General features: G+C 42.6%; 1 protein-coding gene and 1 non-coding gene across 4 annotated transcripts in view; one reads left to right on the forward strand and one right to left on the reverse strand.

The window, feature by feature from the left end:
- Positions 1 to 18512, reverse strand: part of peak1 (pseudopodium-enriched atypical kinase 1) — a 97181-nt gene that overhangs the window by 46072 nt on the left and 32597 nt on the right. The gene's annotated exons all lie outside the window — the stretch shown is intronic.
- Positions 11351 to 11421, forward strand: trnag-ccc. Its single transcript has one exon. It is a non-coding gene; the product is annotated as a tRNA-Gly (tRNA).

Consider the following 18512-nt stretch of genomic DNA (forward strand, 5'->3'; position numbering starts at 1 on the left):
CTACATCAAGGATCCCATCTTAAAAACAGCTCCGCATTAATGAGACCGAGGACGGATAAAAATAACCAAAGCCATTTCAGGAGCCTTGGGTTTTTTTTAAGAGCCTATTTATTCACTTAAGAATGAAAAAAACTATCTGTCAAAGTGGGAATATGGAGAGAAAATCCTTGGAAATTGTGTTGTGATAAAACTGTTGGCACAATAAGGAGCTTACATTCTGAATAAATGTGTGGGCACCACCCACAGATGTTCCCAACAAACCCCTAAAATCCATCAAGTCCAGTTGCCTTTGTTTTAGCTTTGTTTTTGTTTTTTGGGATTTGAATAAACACGTCTTGCTTTCAAAATCATACCTTTGTGTGCAAGCTTCGCGTCGGTCTTGGTGGGGATATGATTATAGTTTTCTCGACCGAGATCTAAGGATATGGTTCTGCTGCAGCGTCAGAGTCCTGCAGGGCAAATGTCTCTTGCATGGTGAATTACCTTCGACTTTTAACTTGTAATCAAAAATAAAAGCAAAAGCAACGACCCAAACTGTTGCTCAGGTCCACTGGAGTTTACGGAGGTACTATGTGATTGCTACTTGCATTTACTACAACCCCCACACAAAACAAGCATTTTAGAAAATATTGGTGAGACCTCAGACAACAGTTTTTAATCGGCCAATTAAAGATAAAATCATCCCCACAACTGTTCAACAGACCCATGTGAGGCCCTACAGCTTACCTAGAAAGATGACTAGCTAAACGTCTCATACTACAACTCCTGAATAACTTTTTATTTTACCACCACTCTACGGTGAGGCATTCCTCTTCAAAAGCTGCTACATGTCAGTGGTACAGTGTCTGTCTTTCATATCTCTGCAAATTAAAGCCACAGTTGTTTGCAGGTGCCGTCGCACGCACGTTCCCGCCTTGTGAACTCCGTTGACCACAATTCCTCCCTCTCACCTCGTAAACAACAGCTGGTTTCAGGAGTCCATCTGCCACCAGTAAATTCCCTTCCACGGCGCTCACAGCTCAAACATACTATTGGTTTGTCTCCTCTTCCAGTGACACCATGAGCTTGTGTTGCTGCTTTTACGCCATAATAACAGTTTGAATTTTTGACTGACACACGCGGCAGTAAACAGGTTTTAAACTGGCTGCCTGAGTGTTTTTTTTTTTTTTCCAAAGCATGACTGGATATTGAAAATAAATGCAGTGATTACTGCTATGGCCCTAGTCTGAAAAACATATTCAATATCTCGTGTGCATGTGAGGGATTTAAGTTTCAAGCTGGTCATTTCACTCAGATTGATGATCAAAACATGCTCAGTCAATTAGACTGGAATATGTTTGGAAATATTAACATGTTTCTGAGTGTAGTTTGGTCTTTGTCTCAATCTTGGAATAATTAGCACGGATTTTGGATCTTTGACGTTGTTTTGAAAGATTGTCACCTGTCCTCCCAGATCACCTTCACCTTCCTTCCTTCACAATGACCAACACCCTGAAGCATACTATGCTCCATCTCGTTAACAACCACCGCAGTGAGGCTGAGCCCACAGCTTCAAGTTCAAACAACAAAGTGACACCTACTTGAAATCGGGATCAACGTTTAATGACTCTGAAATCCAACAATTTATTAGTTACACAAATACTTGTCACCATACCAAGTAGCCACATGCACCATGCTGGACATGGGATGACGGCTGTCACCCTTCCTGTCTTGCTCAACAGCATTTCAGCAAAACAACACTGAAGTCAGAGTACTAAACAGCTATTTATCTCGACAGGTTTGACTGCTATCCTCCACTAACAGACGGGATCGCAGCGTCTTCAAACGCGAAGCCTGTATTTTTCTTAAATATGATGTGTTCAATATAGCATGAGTCTGCGGTAGAGGAAAAAAACACACAGGAAGCGTTTACACAACAACACGGCTCAGCAGAAGACCACAGACAAATCGTCACTTAAAATCCTGAGCTTAGTGGCAACTCCACACAGACAAGGTAACTGTGACTAACATGCGCACACAGCTCAGGCCTACTGGCAGTCCATCTCAATGAGCAGATAGGTCTGTACCGTCCCCTGTGACATCTTTAACGTGTCATCCTGATCTATCTTTCCATTGTCTCCATAACAACCATCTTCAAACTACTCTGGATTTTTAGGGACAGACTTGGTGCTAGAGGTGGTGAGCAGGACTGCCACTGCTGCTCCACATTTCAGGGAAAGGCAACATATACAGGAGGTTACACTTGGATGAATCTCTCATTTGTGGTCAAAAGTCTTCACACATAAGTACAATAGGATTTGATACAGTAGAACACCAGTCGATATAGGGATGGGTATCACTACTGATCAATCTATTCCCCAGTATTCAAGGTTCAGTTAGCGATGGTTCAGTTTAATTTGGTATTTCCACAACGTTTTAACTTGGCATGTGTGTATATATATGCGTGTGTGTGTGTGTGTGGTTAGGGCGGCTTGTTTCCGCACAGACTAGGTCGGGCTTGAACCAACGACCTTTGGGCCGACTGACCTACTGCCGCCCACAAAGGATTATATGAGATGATATTGGGTGTCTCAAATAAAGATCAGTGGCTACTGACATCTACGTCTACATGAAGTCAGAGTAGCTGATGGTGTTGGCAAGCAACACTGAACATACTAGCTCTCAACGCTAACATTAGCTTGTCAGTTTTCTCGACATATGTTAAATCTGACCTCCAGTTCTGAATGAAGCCTTTTGTCTTAAGCCTCTTGCGTTATTTTTTTCTCTCAGTGAGAAGTCGTCCAAAGTTACAGCAAGTGTCTCTTCTTACCCTACTGCTGCTTCTCCTTTTGGTTTGACTGGTGGTTAACAGAAAAGCCCACATGTGTTTCCTGGACATCACCAGGCGTGGTGCATTCAAAGTATCGTCTAAATAATATCCTCTACTGGACTGAACTACTGCACAACTATTTTTTTAAAAAAATCCCTCTGTGAGAGATTAGAGAGCAGAATATTTGTAAAGTTTCCCCTGAAGTGTGATGCAACTTGGTTTGAAAATCAGGCGTGACTTTAAAACTCCTGTAGTCTGAGCCCAGTGTGAGCAACATTTACACAGCTCTTGAAATGCTCAAGATAGGACTTTTAGTGTGACTATAATGACTGGCAGCCTTCAGTCCAAGGCCGTTCTGTCTGGTTTTCTTAAGTTTATTTAGGCTACATTTGAGCATATTATTTTAACCAAAGTAAAAAGAGACACATTAATAGCCTCAAACCAGAAAACAATACACATAATATATGTATCCAACCCACAACCTCTGGTGACTCTTCATCACTTTACTTTTACAATCAGTTCCAACAATACAAAGCTGTGCTAGGCACAAATCACGCCTGGGAGTCATCTAGATTAATTGTGGCTATAGAGAAAGATTTCTCACATTATCCATATTTAAAACTACATTTTGGCAACACCCTTTTATCACAACAAGCCTGTGGCGATTCAGCAGCCTTACCATTACAATTCACTGTGCAGATAAGTTAGGGAGGTTATTTTAACACACACCAAAATAAAAGGCCCTGTGTCAGAGTTAACCCTTTATAGACCACTCACTCAATTCAAATTCATCACAGGTCGCTAGCTGTTTGGATCCAGTCCTGTGGCACTTTGATTCCGGTTTTATCTTGGAATTAAGGTGGAGTCAGGTTCTGTTAAAAAGACAAACGACAGAGCTACCACACTAAGCTTCAAGAAGTTTCTACAGGAAGCCTTTGGCTGATGTCATGTAGGGGTTGATCATCTTTTTACCCAGTTCATGCTTTGATTGTACTACATGACTATGGTAACACTATGGTTAAACTGTAGTGGGCCACAGTACTGTGTTTTAAACAGACACGCTTGAAGGTTGGAATGGATTATCATTATTACTATTATTATTATTATTATTATTATTATTATTTGAGTAGATCAAAACAATTGAATGGCAGAAATTAAAAAATCACAGTGAGGTAAAAGGTCATTGATAAAACCAGGAAAACTCCAACTTCTTCAGGTGTTGTTTTCTCTTTAGTCTTTTTGACTGTGACAAAAAGGATTTTCCCAGAGATTTCTCATCTCTGGTGCGAGAAGTGGTGTCATCATGTTACGAAACAAAGTCGAGGCATGTGAAGATAATCTCAATAAAAAAAAAAAAAACTCTAATCTTTCTTGGTTGAACGCCATGCTTTTAGGTCATCTGCAAGCTGAATGATCTCAGTCTCAATCACTCATGAAGCCAAACCACCTGCCAACAAAAATATATGTAAAGAAACGAAGACCCTGCTGACTCACAGCTAACACCCTGCAGGGAGACATGGAGTGAATTACAAACAAGAACTTAACGCATATCGTCAAACAGCCTGTCTGTGTCCAAAGCTCACAGCATCAGCCAACATACAATACTGAACAATAGTGAACAATATTCACAGCGATGACAAAAAATAAGCACCGGCCGCAAGACTATTGTACGAAAGAACTAAACAGGACGACAAAACATTAATTTCAATCTCTGACTCGGGGGGAATGGGGGGGGGGGGGGGGGTTTATTTTTATAAGTTTATTTTTAGCAGGGACAGCGCTCATTAATAAACACTGTGGTAAATGTGCCAGAGATGGGCAAGAAGCAAAAGTATTTTTGAGTAATGAACCGCTCTTCCAAATTACCGAACTGTTCAACTAAGTTAGATGCAGCCGGTGCAGTGCATAAGGAGCTCTCATTAAAATGTGAGCCAGCTTGTCCAAAGCCACACATCCTGCTTAATTAGAGGGCGTCCTGTCAGAGCAGAAAGTCCCCTTCTCAAAACACTTGACACGCAGGACGTGGTAATGATGCATCCACTGGCTTGTGACTCCCTCTCCTCTGACTTCACTTCATCTAATCTATGCCGCGGCAAACCTTTTACTCTGCGGATCTCCTAAGTTCTGAGTGATTATCCTGTCCATCTACGTCTTCGAGCCCATCGGCATGCTAGCAGTGAGCCTCTGCCGTGCCGAGCAGACAGCAGCAACAGTTTGAAGAAGCTCTGAGGAGCGGGCAGAAGAGGGAGGCGACGAGGAGAAAAGAAGTGGCCGACTACTCACAGAGCAGCGGTGCGCGTCCAGTCAGCGGCAGGCGAACGAGGAGCGGAGCCACATGACAAACGGAGTCGAGACGAGGCTGGCGGGTGAATGATAGGTACGGAGGGGGGGGGGGAGGAAGCGCTTGAGTGCTACGTGAGAGAGGAGGGAGGGAACGAGGATGAGAGTGGTTTATGATGAGGGAACCAAAACATAACAGAAGACAGATGAGGGAAGTAAGGGGACAGCTACGGATAGTGCATGCTGATGAGAATCAAATGAACTTGACTTCTCGCATTTAAAGAAGAAAGAGGGAAGGAACAAAAAAATCCCGAAGGTGAAAGGAAGAAGAGGATGATGGCTAAAGCCCCCACCCCACCCCCCAACCCGTCTCTTTAGTAGTAGTAATTCATGCTCAGTCCCCGTGTGTCTGCTCCTACAACAGTCACGTCATCCAGACCCATTAAGAACTCCTCATGCTGTTAAGAGACAATGCAGAAAAAGCAGACATGAGAGAATGTGGTTGAGCCCAGTGCTCCCAGTACAACTGAACTCCCACAGAGACCTATCAGTTTCACGACGCCTTTTAACCCCACGTCGCGCAGGAAGGAGCGGAGGGGAGCAGCTGTCAGCATCCTATCGGTAAGAATTCAGGCACAGGCAATTTCTGGTGCGCTGCCAACAAATTAAATAGATTTTTCAGTAGCCGAATCCTAAAGCGAACGAGTCTAGACGGAGAAAGTGACCCCTACAAACAAGTATTATCAAATGTGAAAGGCAGAGCAGCGATGGAAATCATTAATCCAGAAGCAATGATTTTGTTTTTTCTAGGATCTTTGTAGCCAACAGTGTTTGGGTCTGTCTTACCATTCCAGGGCCTGTAAGTCCAATAAAATGTTTCATATTGATATTCAGTGAGCTGTAAAAAAAAGGGACTGTATACATGATTCATAAATCAAAGCTTGATGATCGGAGGTTGTGCGTAAGCTGTGTCTGAGGTTTCTGAAGTCTGACTGTGCCTTAGCATGTCTTCTTGTACGTGTGAGTGACATCGACGTCAAGGCAATCAGCGGCCCTCACTGCAGCACCTCCTGCCAACTCAAATACCTTCCAGAGGATGGGGTGTCTTCAGAATGATCGTCAACATGTGTGCGAATCATGAGCCAGTCCCAAACAGCCCAACCTAAGCAGAACCCATCAGTGTTTCCACGGCCGATACGCCTAGTTTCCAGGGAGGCCTCCGCGGTGACTCACTTTCGCAGGACATTTGTTAAAATAAAGCGGGCGCTACGAGTGACTTTTTTACAACCAAAACAAATCTGAGGCATTCCAGCTTAACGGTCCTCAGCACTTATATGGCATTTCGAAGTCGGAGACAGTTGATGACTACCAGCTTTTTCCAGTGTTTAGTCTCTATGGCACTTTGGTACTAAATTAGCTTAAAGAGGCCATTTCCTATTGACCACAAAGGTATTATCCGCGCAGATGTCAGAGCAGTTGGCAGATTATGTGGTGAAGTATATGTGGCCCCATCATCTGCGCTGACATCTGGACCATATGTTTGAGGCGCTGAGGGGCCGGGATCCATACTCGGAATAAAATAAGGGCACTCGAGGTGGGGTAAGTCCAAGGATGTCACAATGACATTGTTGATAAAGAGAGGTGAGGGCGGGAGGTAGTTCACTGAATAAACGTGCACGAGTTATCAATGATATATGCACATTATGGCATCAATTACACTACGCCATTAATAAACTGGGAACCAGGGAAATCCAACATTTCTTATTTGACTCTTGGCTTCTAATGATAACCTCCGGGGGGAAGGCTGCGTAGGAAACGCGGGGACGAGAAACGGGATGGAGTAAGGAATCGGAAGCTAGTAGGATAAAAGCAAAACAGGGAAGGTGGAGTGAAGACAAGCTCGGAGGTCGTCGGTAATTAACCGTCCTCCCAAAAAAGAGATACAGCCTGATCCAAGCAGGGGTCTCCTGGGAGATGGACTAAAATAACACAGAGGGCCTTTGTAGTCACTGACACTGCTCTATCTCACTGATCAGATTAAGGAAAGCTCCATGAAAATATTACTGATCTAATCGCTCCACGTGACTGCGAGTGATGAGATTGTATTTCCCTTACACTACACTGTGGACGGCGACTTAAAGATATTGAATGATGCTCCTTTTAAGGGAACATGCTGCTCAGTGTGAAATAGGTCAACATTATGTAAATAGAGTGCGGCTCTTTAAGGATAGCGGAAAGAAAACATGTTTTTTTTATTTTTTTTTAAAGGTACCGTTCATTCAGTAGGGAGCACAACTGGTTTTAAATGAGATTTGGTGTTAAATGTCACTGAGTGCCACCTGTTCATGGTTTATTTTATAGACCCCAAACCAATAACAGAAGAAGAAATTACAAAGAAATTAAGAAAATGAATAATAATAAATAAAAAATAATTAAGATTTTCTTTTTACTTCAGGTTTACCTGTGAGCTCTAAATCTTCAGTGCCTTTTAAATCCCATGAGTCAGCGGTTACACACAGTCTCTTACCACACTTATTGAGAGATGGCTTTGACAAACACGCCTGTGGTTAGACACCATTATGTGTGGCCAACCTGCTATTAAAGCTTACCCCCTTCTAATCTGTGAATGTTGGCTTGGCGACTGTATGTGGAGCAGCTACTCCTTGCATAAATATTGCTGTCATGTGCGCGTTCACACACAAACACCGATGAATCCTCAGCTAACAGCTGTTTTTCATCACCACCCTCACGTGTTTGCACATCCTCTGCTCCGTCGCCCTCGTCTCTCCCCCCGATGATCAGACGGACGATGCCGTACTCCCATTCTTTATTTCCGCAACGGTGAGTGACAGGGAACATAACAGCATCATCCATCCCTTTGTCCTTTACTATCAGCTGTCCTGGCTGCAGATGGTAAGACTCGGGCAAAAGCAGATTTATCACTGTAATGACTTCCTTTTACATGTTGTGTCTCGCAATAAAGTGAGTGAGGGATGAGAGCCTCGACCCATTCTTCTTTCTCGCCGGCCATTTACCTCGCACCTCAACAAATCAATTCTCCTATTGAGCTCTGGGATCATAAAGGTCTATTCTAATGGCATTATAGTGGAAAGATGAGCAGGATGTGAAATCTGTGATCTCAGTCACTCAGGACACGAAAGAGAGAGGGAGTTAAGCTGCGCCTGTGCCGTGATGTAAGGAGTTCACAGCTTTCCCACCGTGGAGGTTGGCTTCGGTGCTCGTGTGCAGCAATCCCAGCTGAGAGAGTGAAGAAGGCACTCACAAACACTCCTATTTATTCTGGATAACTTCTGACATTCCTGAGTCATGATTCGATTTGATTTGATGGGGTTTTTAGAGCCGGTCATGAATCCCAGCGCTGCCGAGCATTTCTATAAACCAATGAGGTGGGAGATGCTGCTGCAGATTACTTTGCCCTTATGCGTTACAGTCGTGTCAATCAAGGCAGCAGTGGCAGTTAGGAGGATTTGTGGGAGGCTGACACTCCGGGTGAAAAGCTTCAAATATCAGGACACAGCTGACAGTTGAGCTCCTACTTGTACCCGCATCCGTGCACTATGTCCCCGAGTCTCTGTGAAAACATGTCAAACTTTTAGCTTTTTAATCAGGACTCCAGTAAAAAATAACTTAACAGCAGACCAGTAGGGCTCCAGTAAGTAGGAGGAAATGTGAGAATGTAACTGTAATCCATCTCCAACCCCAACGGAGAGAGGAGGATGAGCAAACTCTTGGCTTTCTCTTGTCCCAAGCCAGGGCTTTCTGTCTTTCTTTTTTATTTTTTTTCTTCATTTGCCAGAGGGCCAGTAGGGATGTTCATTCCACTTCTGTTCTGTGTCCATCCAGAGACACTCCAGGAGCCGGTCCAGAAGGGAAACGTCTTCCAACAGCAGAGGACGGCTTAGGCTAGATAAGGCAAAGCCACCTATAGTTCATCAAGGAAACACCAGCAATAGAATATATGTAGTAGGGTGCACTTAGTGGATGATGTATTCTATTTTCATTTAGACATGTTTTAGATGAAAATGGAGAAAAAGTGCTTCAATCTCATCTACTCTTCATCCGCGGTAGGAATGTTGTCCTTGGCATTATAACTTCCAACAAAGCACTCAGGCCATCCTCTGCTTTTTCAAATTCAGTAATGCTTGAGAAGGACAGGGTTGCGACTCCCACACCACAAAACATTCCAAGTCCCCCCCCCCCCCCCCCCAACCCCCTCCCACCCCCCCGGTCTCAGTGTGCCTATCAGTTCACAGCATTCGTCTGCTTTTTCATTCCGGCCTTCTTCTCCAGCTGCATGGCAAATAATTATTAACAGGATCAAAGCAAATGAAAGGGCTTCTGCATCAGTGAGGTTGAGCTCGGGGAGCCGGGTGACTGAGAGTGATAATGGCACGGCACTGAATTGTTTATGTCTCTACTGTATATGCAGCGCTGGAAAATACGGGCTCGGCAATAAATGCTGCTGGAACCGAGAAACGGTCTAAATTGGGTGAATAAATTCCTGCTTATGATTTTATGGAAAAATAAAAGTTATTTTTCCAGATTATCCACGATTCTAAAGCATAAGCAGCTGACGTCTCAGACCAAGGACATTTCAGATACATGTGAAACCTGAAATATCATTTTGGAGATGCAACATAACAATTAATTAATAATTCAAATGAATACAGTCAAATATTGGTGGCCAGTTAATTTGTAATCAGCAGCACTACGTACTGTAGTAACACACCCATCTTCTTTTTTTTTTTATTGAGACCTGCTCACTACACATCACACTGAATACATCTTCTCCCTATCAAATCCTCGCCAGTGAATGTAGCACACAATGTATGCCGCTGCGGAAGTGCACTTTGTAATGTTTAATTGCCTTCTGGCGTAGTTTAAAAGAAGCTTCCATCACCAAGTTGGGCTAGCACAGCTTGTGTGTGTGTATGAGTGGGTGTTTCAAGATAAATGCAACGCACACTCATTTCCTTTCTTTTTGTTCCCGAGGGCTCAGGGTCTTGCAATCAAGCTAAAAGGTTGGTGACATGCAACACCACCGCTTACCCACCTACAGTAGCTTGTTTTTTGAAACCGAGGGAACGTTGATGGAATGAGTGGCAGGATTTAAGAGCCCAGCGCGTGAGTGACATTCGGACAGGCTTTGATTCAATCAAGCAGATGGAGACGGCATCAGTGAGGGGCTTCAGAGACGGGCCTGGACACGCTTGTATTACTGAAGAAGGTGCTTATGAATATTGCTGTACCAACTAATAGCTTTATTTTGTTGTAACCCAAACAAAGGCAGAACAAACGTGTATGCTTTAATCTGTAAATGCTGTAAATGGGGTTGAACTCCTACCAATTTGACAAAAATGGCTTCCTTAAAGTTTTTCTTTTTTTTTTCCTCTTAGGATATGATGAAGACTGGTTACTGGTAATCTTTCCTGATCTTGAGATAAATATTATACTGCATTACATTAAACTACAAGCTAATCTAACTCTACATGAACCACAGTGCTTGCACTTCTCCAGAGTGTGGCAATGATTTAAAATTAATATTTCACATGGTCATTTGATCCCATTAAATAGTCACAGCGACAGAAATTGTCCCCCGTGCTTTAGGGGCAAAGGACCACAGAAGAAAGCAACGACTACAGAGCAGATTCGTCACATCTCACTGAGTTAGATGAAGACATCGGGTCATAAAATATTCAAGAGGAGACATATTTGACGGCCTAACCCCGAGTTCTCAACATAACATGATGAAATGGTGCAATATCAATCTGTGACCGTAAAATACAGAGTCACGGTTGAAGTATGCACACATGGAGAAGGGCTCAAAAACCCATTATCTAATACAGCAAATGCGTATGGCTGCCTCATGAGAAATGAGAGCGCTCCAAATTCGTCCAGCGCAAGTTCACAGAGATCAAAACAGATGAGGGACATTACGAAGGCCGTCTCCTCTCTCCCATATTTGATCAAATGACCTAACTTCAGATACATTCAGGTACATTATGCACTTAAATAAGAAAACTTATTTAAACTTAAGGATCCGCAACAGGCAGATTGGTATTTGGTCTGACATCTTCATACAACTCCCACACTGAACAATACAACAACAGAAAAACTCATGTTTGAGTGGAAGGGGACTTTAACAGGAGTTACATTAGTAACCATCTTTGTATGTAACTTTGCATTGTCTCAACTCAGTCACACAACAACCATCCAACCACTCACACTATAAGCACACAAGCACTGTTGGTGTAGTGGTATCATGCAAGATTCCCATTCTTGCGATCCGGGTTCGATTCCCGGGCAGTGCAACGTTACTTTGACTAACCAATGTCTGAGGCATGGTGTACCACTTCCATGTTTTGCAATTATTATAAAACAATTGCACCACTTGCAAATGTGTGATCATTACACCTCCACATGCACCACCATAGAGCTTCAAGTAAGTGAAGACATTGACTTGAATGATCACTAAAGACAGAAGCAGGGTCGAATTCTAAGACATGTAAGCAGTTAAAAAACTAAATTTGACTTCTTTAGTTCTAAACAGGATGATCCTGGCTTGTAAACTTCTTGTTGAGTTAAGTGTGCATGACTTTGTTTACCATAATTCACTGTACTGTAGGTAACTGATAGTCAGTATGATAGATTATTGTTTCAGTTCGACATAGATGGCTTCTTTCATCCCGTATTTGGACAATTGGTCTTCTCCGGCCAAAATATGTGCTGTATGTGTTGTCCTCAAAAGAATGTCCCCTGCCTTTCCGATGTAGGAGGACTGCGCAGTCCTGACCTGAGGAGCTGGAACTCCTGAGCTGAGCCAAGAGCTTGTGAAACAGCTGCTTTGTTTCCCCAGCGTGTAGGTCTGTGCATTCTACGCTACATTGAACATCCATCTGTATTTTTTTTTTTTTCCAAACAGGGGAAACCTGAAGAGCTGGAACTAGATTAATGCCTTTTGTGGCTTCGAACCTCCTAATGAGAAATCATATCCTCGACAAACACTAAGGGAACTCCTCTCAGTGTGCAGATTCTATTTTTTAACCCATCCATCCCATAAAGGCTCTGTGAGGTAGTTAGTGTCAGTTAACCGTCTTGGGTGTGTAAATGGGGTTAAATTGCCAGTAAATGACTAACAATAATGGTCTATACTCTTGGATTCTTGGTCACACTACATTTCTCAATTTATCTAAACTAATATTGATTATGGGAACAGCAGCACATGCCAATGTCAGTACTATAAGCCATTAGTTAGACGTCAGGCAGGGTATATAGATATATAGAACGTACTCAGGGTGCTGTTAAAAAGAATGAAAAACTATCATCAGTTGTCTGTATGTCCGTATTTGCTCAGGTTTTGCACTTCCCTAAGAATTTGTAATTTTTGCAGTTCAGCAGAACCTTCTGTTCTTCTCTAAGCTGTAAACATTTCAGAGAAATTTCTGTTGCGTTCACTGGAAACGCATCCTTTTGTCGGGATCAACTTTCAGCACGCGGGCATATTTCAGAGAGAAATGAATACCAGAAGCAAAGACAATGGGTTCTTTTTAACAACAGGTGGGAGAGGTGCACAAGAGGAAGGAGAGGGAGGGATGACAGGAAAGAGAGAATAGGGTCACGATTGTTTAGTGTAGAATAATGCCCTCTGCCTGGGCTGCTCACGTTGGCTTCCTGCTCTGGGCTGATTGCAGCAGGTCTCTGAGGGCCTGTGTTAGACCAAATACGTGATAACAACGAGTGAATGACCCTCCGAGAGAAACGAATACACTCACAGCGAGAGGCAGAAAAAGGCGAAAACAAACAGGCAGAGGCAGCCAGGCACCAATAAGAAAAGAAAGTAATAAGAGAATAAACACAGTGACTATTTGTCAGGTTGTATTGCGTAGGATTCGTTCTTTTGCCCCATATTTTGTAGATAAACATTAAAAGTTACAATGCCAGCGATGGGCAGATCTTGGGCATAAATCATAAAACTGTTTTCACGGTCCCTAATTAAAGTTTACTTGTGCACTGTCAAGACAAAACTGGTGTGTGCCAGATTCTAATCAGATTTATATAACTGTCTGCGCGCACGCTTCGGTGCAAATCCTCGTGTGCTTCATGACCCACTTAAAAATGAGCAAACTTTGGTTAGTCTTACATTCTATGTAACACCCAGCACAATTAATCAAGTGCATATTTAATAGTGTTCAGGCACAGATAGAGAGAGCGATTAAAATATACATAAAATATTTGCAGAACTTATTATATTTGGCTTTTAAAACTTTGTGCAGGGCTGCAAAAGTTATTTTTCAGCCTTTCAGTCTTTTTGTGCATTTCAAGCTTTTGGGGGAGAAAAAAAACGTCATTTCAGATGTTGGTATTAATCCCATACGCAGCCCATCTGAACGACATTTGCATAGCCCTATGTATTATTCAACATAACACTGTATGTAACTCCATGTAGGATATAAATAGTTCATTTTGAGGAGGCTAGAAGAAGACAGAGAGTGAGGCTGCTGCAGTATATGGGCCCTGGCAGTTACATGTTCACACTGAAGTTATTTGAAAACTCATCAAAAAATGAATTTACAGAGGACAGACGTTCCTAGGTCTGCTAACCGATGCCCCTCCCTTCTACCTCTGAGGATTAGGTATAATGGCCAGTCTGTAATTTTAATACCAATTACTCAGAAACGTAGGTGGGTTAGGTTAAGATTTAAGTAAGGTTATATCCCTTAAAACAGCATAATGGCATATCCATTGACCATTAGTAAATCTGTCTTCATATTGCCTTTAATCAGATTTTCTTTTTACCCCATTTTTTCTGTAGGAAGTGATATGGTTCAGTGCTTCAGTAATTATAAACAAAGTGCCTGGGAAGCAAAAGCAGAAGAATCACTGCTTGTCTATAACATTGTCAATTTTGAGACGCCAGCATTGACCAAGGCTTCACCGCATGTGTCAACTATGTACCACCAGTTTTTGAGTCATCTCACAGGCCAAAGTATTGACATGTTTTACGGTGCAAATCAAATCTCATGAAGCTTGGTCTGCCTCTGACATCCAAATATTAACGGACTGTTATTCTATTAGTGGGAAAAGTATCACGACAAGTGATGGGAAAAAATGGCACTTTGAGAATACTTGTTACTTGTTGTCACATGGCTGTCTTCAACAAGAATACCTCTATCCTTATTATATGTGCTATGGATGAGATGACTGAAGCGGCAAGACGCCAAAATCCTTCAGCGCTGCTCCCGATGCATAGAAATGAAGTCATTAGAGCAGTGAGGCAGTGAGCAAAGGCAATCCTTGCAGTGTTTTACAGCCTTGTGTGTTTCAGTTCTATTTTTAGGATGCCAGGTCTGAATTAGCCCTTTGAAGTGCAATACGTAATATTCACCAGGTACAAAATAATGATGGAGAGGGGGCTGTGGGAATGGGAAAGCAGGATCGTGAACTGAGCTGCACTGTACAGAGAATAAAGCTAAAAGTTTTTACGGAGAACAGATGCTATAAGATATTTTTCCTTCTTGAAGATGGTCTAACAAAGGAGGGGAAATGAAAGTGCTACAAGTGGCCTTTATTGATTCATTTCAACAAATTAATACCAAAAAAAAAAAAAAATTTGTCATGTTGTTAGTGGGGGCCTTTGGGTCCTATGGGTTGAGGGGAGGAGCCTCTGTGGATCATCCCACAGATACTTAATCAGTTTGGGATCTAGTGAATTTGGAGGCCAGGTCAACACCTTGTGCTGTTCTTTGTGTTTTTTTGAGTTGTTCCTAAAGTGTTCTTGTGTCTGTGTCAGGCTGCATCCTGCTGCTACCATCAAGGAGTGTCATTGCTATGGGGTGCGGGTGTCTGGTCTGGTCTAGGTGGGTGGCACAAGTCTAAGTAACATCCACACGAATACCAGGTCAAAGGTTTCCCAGAAGAATTGTTGCAAGACGGTCGATGTTATTTACTTCACCTGTCACTGGTTTTAATGTTGTGGTTGATCGTAGTAGATCTCAAGCATTGCACACACATCACATTACGCTTTGTGAAACCTGCAAAAGCCACCGTAGACATGCTTGTTGCTCTCTGAACTCCAATCTATGCCAGCCTTCCAAGAATTATTTGAACTCTACCAGCCTTGCATTCCATTAACAGCTGAGCTTGCGAGAGACATGCAGCAACAGGACGCCACGACACGGGCACGACCGCGGATCAGGCAAAGGAGGCTTTAAGAGCCATATCACGTTGCAACCTGACGGGCTTTTTGGGATTCATAACAATGTGGCGACGGACTCCTGTGAATTTTACCTTTTCAACTGACATGAAGAGCTAAAAGCGCCGCACATTGTCACATGACCAGCATCCACTGGAATGTTAACAAACTGCTTTTAATGCAGGGAAGAGGTTTAAGGATGAGGTGAGTGCTGCTCCAGTCACGAGTGAGTACGGTGGCGGAGCCTTTTGGAAGCCAAGTGACGTGATCCAACATATCAACATTCATCAGCGAGGGGCAGACAAAAGTAGAGAAAATATACTGAGGGAGAAACTCAAGATACCCACGACGCCTGCCAAAAGTGCTTCCCACATTTTTAATCATACATGTAGGCAGGGATGTTCAGCAGATTAAAATATCAGCAACATTTCAATCTGACTATGTGTGTATAAGTTTAATAGCTCTAGGGGACAAACACCTTCTTGGTATCTGCTGTTCTTCTTCATCGTGAAATCATTCTTGACTTTTTACTGCAGCGAGTTTGCAAAGACTTATGGGGAGGGGGGGCACAGAGGTGAAGGGGTTATATAACTGTACCTTCACAAGAAGAAGCTTCTTGGTTTGTTCAGCTATGTGTCTAAAGGTATTAGGGTATAGATTATAGCTAATGAGGTCATATATCTGATGGTTCAGATCCAAAAATTCTAGTTTTTTTAAGTGTTTCCGCAAAACCAAAAAGCTCTTCCGCTGAATAAACAACCAATCTTCCGTCCACCCGATTCTGCTCTCAGTTTCTTTTTCACTTTGATGGAACCCTGGATGAAATATCATATTTCTGGTCAATTTTTTAACCCTGTCCCACTTTTCTTCCCTGAAATACTTACGCCTCTGTCTCTCTGCCAAGCTCTCTAAAATCTAATTTCATTTTGGCCATTTGGCATCGGGAGAAAGGTACGGCTCAGAGGCGCTTCTGGCAAGAGGGAACACACAACATTTCAAAAGAAAAGGCAAAGACGATCAATCCCCCGATGGAAGGTTATTACTTTGTGACAGTAGAAGGAAACGATCATAAGATCAGCATTTATGAGGAGCAACCAAGGAGTTTGCGTGACTTTTTCACGAATAAGTCCTCATCCCTTCTAAAAATCAAAAGCATTTCTTGAATCCAGCTTCCCCTCAAAGATCTGAAAGAGTGTGTGATGCTTCTCTGCGCTGTTTGTAGTCTCAACCTGACGCGAGTTAAAAATACATTTCACGTGAGCTTTAATATTTCAGTCTGCCTCTGGCCGTGCACTTTTACATGACAATTAACGTGAGCCTGCTGGTGTGGCCTGCAGACACAGTCACCTTTGTAGGTAGAATGAATGAGCTGCAAACTAATGACACTGTGTAAACTCCTCTACTGAAAGTTCACGTCTCCTCCGAAAATCCCCTGGGTAATCATTACGTCTAATCATCGCTCATTCTTTCCCGGTGACACGGCTCGACTGTTAACACCTTGACGACATTAACAGAGCAATACCCGTCTGGTTTCTGCCTTTGTCACAGACACTCGTTTTCCACAGCTGTCCATCTTCATTATAGAAATAAGCAGTCATGTTATGATTGCATAAACCACACGGCTGCATGAAACTGTGATTGATGAACAGGTTTTACTTGAGGTGATGTTCTTTTATAGGCTAATTGCGCACTCACTTGCCAGCTCATTAGGCAAACTAGTGACAATGAATGAATTCTAATATAAAAATCCTTCGTTAAATCTCATTTTCACAAAGGTTTTGGTGTTCAGCATTTGTTTCAAATAATAATGTTGATACTTTATACACTGCAACAACAAGTTGTCAAACAATGGATCAGAGTACAGTTAATATTCACAAAGGCTGTTCTGTGAACGCACACAGAGCTCAGATTGAAAGTCAAATGAAACACTGACTGACTAGTCACTGTTGCTCTGTAACAGTCAATTACCTTTCTCCCAAAACAATTCACACACTGCAGAAACTTGTAAATATTGTGATGGGAATAAATTCTATTAAATGATTATTTATTTTCACATTTCCATCCGTACAAACACCCTTGTCAAGGCTCATTTCATATCCAGCAAAGACCCATGCGATTCTCTCATTACTGCATTACCAGAGGAACCTGGTAAGCCTTTGGTGAGCTACACCCCTTCACGCTTACAACACAAATAACAACACAATTCAAACTGATTTTAACAATGTTACGTTTAACTTTATGTGCTGAGGTTAACTCCTGTGAAATCTGTCAAATTCAAACCCTTGAATTACCAGGACTGACACTGGGGAACAGCAAACATCAGACTTTGTTTATGGCAGTGCTTTAAGAGGAATAAAAATAAGTGCTGGCACTGAGGGAGGATAATTAATAGTAGGGTTATCAATAATAAATCTACTCAGTGGCTTCCAATTTTCTTCAGCGTGATCACAATGCGAGGACGAGTCAAGAGGGTTATCTGGGACCTCAAGGCAAAAAGAGCAGCTCACATCAATATTCTGCATTAGATCACAGCTATTTATGTGGTCCAACTGTGTTTCCAGTGGACGTCTTTTACAAAGACCGTCCACCTCTTTTTCAAAGCCAGGCCAACATTACTGAGGTGTTCTCGTTCTTCTGCTTTCCCTGTTCACCCAAAACAATTCTATGTTACATTTTCATAAGAACCTACAATTGAGTCTTGTGTATTAACCAGCGAGAACCGAAAGAGGTGAGCAACACATTGTCCTCCCTGAGTAATGCAGTTTAAATGCCATTATGAGTCCTCCAAATGAAAATGAACTGCTTGTGAGGACGTCCAGTACACCAGGGGGTAAAACAGAGAAGTACTGGCTCACATAAAGAAGTGGTTTGTCAAGTTCTTAAGCTCCCGATGATCAGTCCTTGTTAAATTTTCTTAAGGGAATAGATATTGTTTGATGAACAAAAGACAGATAGTGATCATACAGGAATCACCTTGAGGGCAGACTAACACTTTGAGGCATTCCATCACAACACAGAGCTCTCTCGTAAAATTTCTCCCTCCCAAGCTTTGGGTGGACTGCTTTAAACAGACCACACATTATTCCACATTAAATGGTCCAGATTAGGCTACAAATGGTCAATGACAGAGCAGGAGAGTGGGGTGGGTACCAAGGAGTGGGCTCTCCTAATCTGAGCACGCCACATATGGTGTGTACCACAGATGAAAGA

This window comes from Mugil cephalus, chromosome 10, assembly GCF_022458985.1.
Source record: "Mugil cephalus isolate CIBA_MC_2020 chromosome 10, CIBA_Mcephalus_1.1, whole genome shotgun sequence".
Classification (NCBI taxonomy): Eukaryota; Metazoa; Chordata; class Actinopteri; order Mugiliformes; family Mugilidae; genus Mugil; species Mugil cephalus.